The 3,378-nt window shown below is 37.4% G+C and overlaps 1 pseudogene; it reads left to right on the top strand.

Annotated features, from left to right (window-relative positions):
• The first annotated feature begins 2,174 nt into the window (after positions 1-2,174).
• On the top strand, positions 2,175-2,825 carry LOC100410563 (ribonucleoside-diphosphate reductase subunit M2 pseudogene; annotated as a pseudogene).
• Positions 2,826-3,378: the final 553 nt, after the last annotated feature.

A 3,378-nucleotide genomic window follows, 5' to 3' on the forward strand; every position in this document is an offset into this window, starting at 1 on the left:
GGGATTATTCAGCAACTAATTTTCTTTGCAAACAATGATATTTATAAAATTATGATAGCAAGGGTCTTAGAGCCCACTCCTAGAATTTCCAAGAAACAAATGCTATATGAATTCTTGAGGGCCTTCTCTCCTCTATCTAAGCTATCAACAGTGGTTTGATTAGTGTTTCCCCAAAATTTGTTCATCTGGATTAGGGTGGGCCCTAATCAACTGACTGGTGTCTATGAGAAGAGGAAAGTGGGGACACAGACACACACAGAGGAAAATGGCATATGAAAACACAGAGACACACAGGTAGAAGAAGATACATTCTAGTATCTCTGGTTTGGTACCAGTACCATGCTGTTTTGATTACTGTAGCCTTGTAGTATAGTTTGAAGTCTGGTAGTGTGATGCCTTCCGCTGTGTTCTTTCTGCTTAGAATTGACTTGGCCATGCGGGCTCTCTTTTAGTTCCATGTGAAGTTTAAGGTAGTTTTTTCCAGTTCTGTGAAGAAGGTCATTGGTAGCTTGATGGGGATAGCATTGAATCTGTAAATTACTTTGGGCAGTATGGCCATTTTCATGATATAGATTCTTCCTAACCATGAACATGTAATGTTTCTCCACCTGTTTGTGTCCTCTCTTATTTCTTTGAGCAGTGGTTTGTAGTTTTCCCTGAAGAGGTCCTTTACATTCCTTGTTAGTTGTATTCCTAGGTATTTTATTCTCTTTGTAGCAATTGTGAATGGCAGTTCATTCTTGATTTGGCTCTCTTTAAGTCTGTTATTGGTGTATAGGAATGCTTTTGATTTGAAGTTGAAACCATGAATAGACAAATAAAAAACTCTGAAGTTGAGGTACCAATTAAGAGCCTACCACACAAAAAAAGCCCAGGTCCAGATGGATTCACAGCTGAATTCTACCAGACACACAAAGAAGAACTGTTAGCATACCTCCTGAAACTATTCTAAATAATCCAAAAAGAGGGAATCTTTCCCAAATCATTTTATGAGACCAACATCATTTTGATACCAAAACTCGGCAGAGACTCAACAAGAAAAGAAAACTTCAGGTCAATATGCATGATGAACATAGATGCAAAAATCTTCAATAAAATACTGGCAAGTCGATCGCAATAGCACATCAAAAAGCTTATCCACCATGATCAAGTAGGATTCATCCTGGGGATGCAAGGCTGGTTCAACATACGCAAGTCTATAAACGTAATTCACCACATAAACAGAACCAAAAACAAAAACCACATGATTATTGCAATTGATGCAGAGAAGACCTTTGACAAAATTCAACAGCCCTTTATGCTAAAAACCCTCAATAAACTCGGTATTGATGGAACATATCTAAAAATAATAAAAGCTATTTACGACAAACTAACAGCCAATATCATACTGAATGGGCAAAAACTGGAAGCATTCCCATTGAAATCTGGCACTAGACAAGGATGCCCTCTCTCACCACTCCTATTCAATATAGTACTAGAAGTTCTAGCCAGAGCAATCAGGGAAGAAAAAGAAATAAAGGGTATTCAAATAGGAAAGGAGGAAGCCAAATTGTCTCTATTTGCAGATGACATAATTGTATGTCTAGAAGACCCCATCATCTCAGCCCAAAATCTCCTGAAACTGATAAGCAACTTCAGCAAAGTCTCAGGATACAAAATCAATGTGTTTTTGTCTTAAATTTTCTTTCTTTCTAGGTGATATCACTAGCATTATAAATAAATAAATATTGATGTGAGGTAACTACACATTTTTAAAGATGCTCTTAATGAACACCAGGGACAGTTGATAGTATAGCTATTTGATACACTTTAGCTGTTTTCTCTTTGATTAGAAGGAAATATAATCAGCAAAATAACAGTATATCTTAAGCTTATTTAGAAGTCAGCATCCAAAGTAAAAGAATTATCTATTTTACTTGACATCACTGCTGTCTTTTGATACTCACCTACTCTCTTCTTAAAGAACTTAATCTTTCCTTCCAGTGAAATATTCTCACTAAGTCTTAAAACCCACTTCAAGCAAGTCAGCCACAAACTCAATGTATTACTTCATTAACATGCAGTTCATCCTAACGAGTTTCACTGGCAAGTCCTCAGTGAGGAACTCCTGTTCTATCCTAGCAGCCTTGATAAGTACTTATTTTATTATCTGCTCTGATGGTTTGTCATGATATTTGGAAAATTATAAGAAAGCAAAGATTTCCTTCTGGATGGCCCAGGATGTGGACCTGTTCAAAGACATTCAGCACTGGGAAGCCCTGAAGCCTGAGGTAAGATATTTTATATCCCATATTCTGACTTTCTTTGTAGCATGTGATGGCATAGTTGATGAAAACTTGGTGGAGCAATTTGTCCAAGAAGTTCAGGCTACAGAAACCTGCTTCTATGGCTTCCAAATTGCTATGGAAAACATCTATTCTGACATGGATAATCTCTTTACTGACACATGTTAAAGACAACAAAGAAAGGGAATTTCTCTTCAATGCCATTGAAAGGATGCCTTGTGTCAAGAAGGAGGCAGATTGGGCCTTGTGTTGGATTGAGAACAAAGATGCTACCCACGGAGAACGTGTGGCAGCCTTTGCCATAGTAGAAGGCACCTTCTCTTATGGTTCTTTTGCATTGATATTCTGGCTCAAGAAACAATGAATGATGTCTGGCCTCACATTTTCTAATGACCTTATTAGCAGTGATGAGGGTTTAACAGTTTACACTGTGACTTTGCTTGCCGGATTGGCTGTGTTTTAATGTTATCAGATAATGCATTCGTGAGTAGAAAATATTTGGTCAATGACTTGGAGAATGTGAGAGTCTTAGCAGTCTGAATAATATCTAGGGGAGAAAGAATGCTTTTAACAGAGGGAACAGCAAATGCTGTCTCTAGACAAAGGTTTGTTTCACTGGTATTTTTGATAAATATCAAGAAGGCCATTGTGTCTTATGCTGAGTGGAGATAAAGTGGAAAGCTGTAAGGGATATGGATGATGAAAAACTTATGGCAAAATTCTAAGAGCCTTAAAGGCAATTATAAAAATGGTGGTTATTTTATAGAGTTGGGTTGCCAGAAGGGAAATCTGAGCAGAAGAATGACATGAACATATATTTTGTAAAGGATCACCTAGCTAATGTGCTGAGAAAAGACACTGGAGAGAGTTAAGTTCAGAAGCAGGGTGACATTAGAGATGCTATTACAATAATCCAAGAAAGAGAGGATAGTGTCTTGGTCTAGGCTGGTAACAGTGGACAGATGATAAGTGGCCATATTATGTACATGATTTGAAGCCAGAGACAATATAATGAACTGATGGATTAGATGTGAGATACTAAAGAAAGAATGACATTAAATATGAATGCCTCCCAGCATTTTGAACTGAATTA

This window comes from Callithrix jacchus, chromosome X, assembly GCF_049354715.1.
Source record: "Callithrix jacchus isolate 240 chromosome X, calJac240_pri, whole genome shotgun sequence".
Lineage (NCBI taxonomy): Eukaryota > Metazoa > Chordata > Mammalia > Primates > Cebidae > Callithrix > Callithrix jacchus.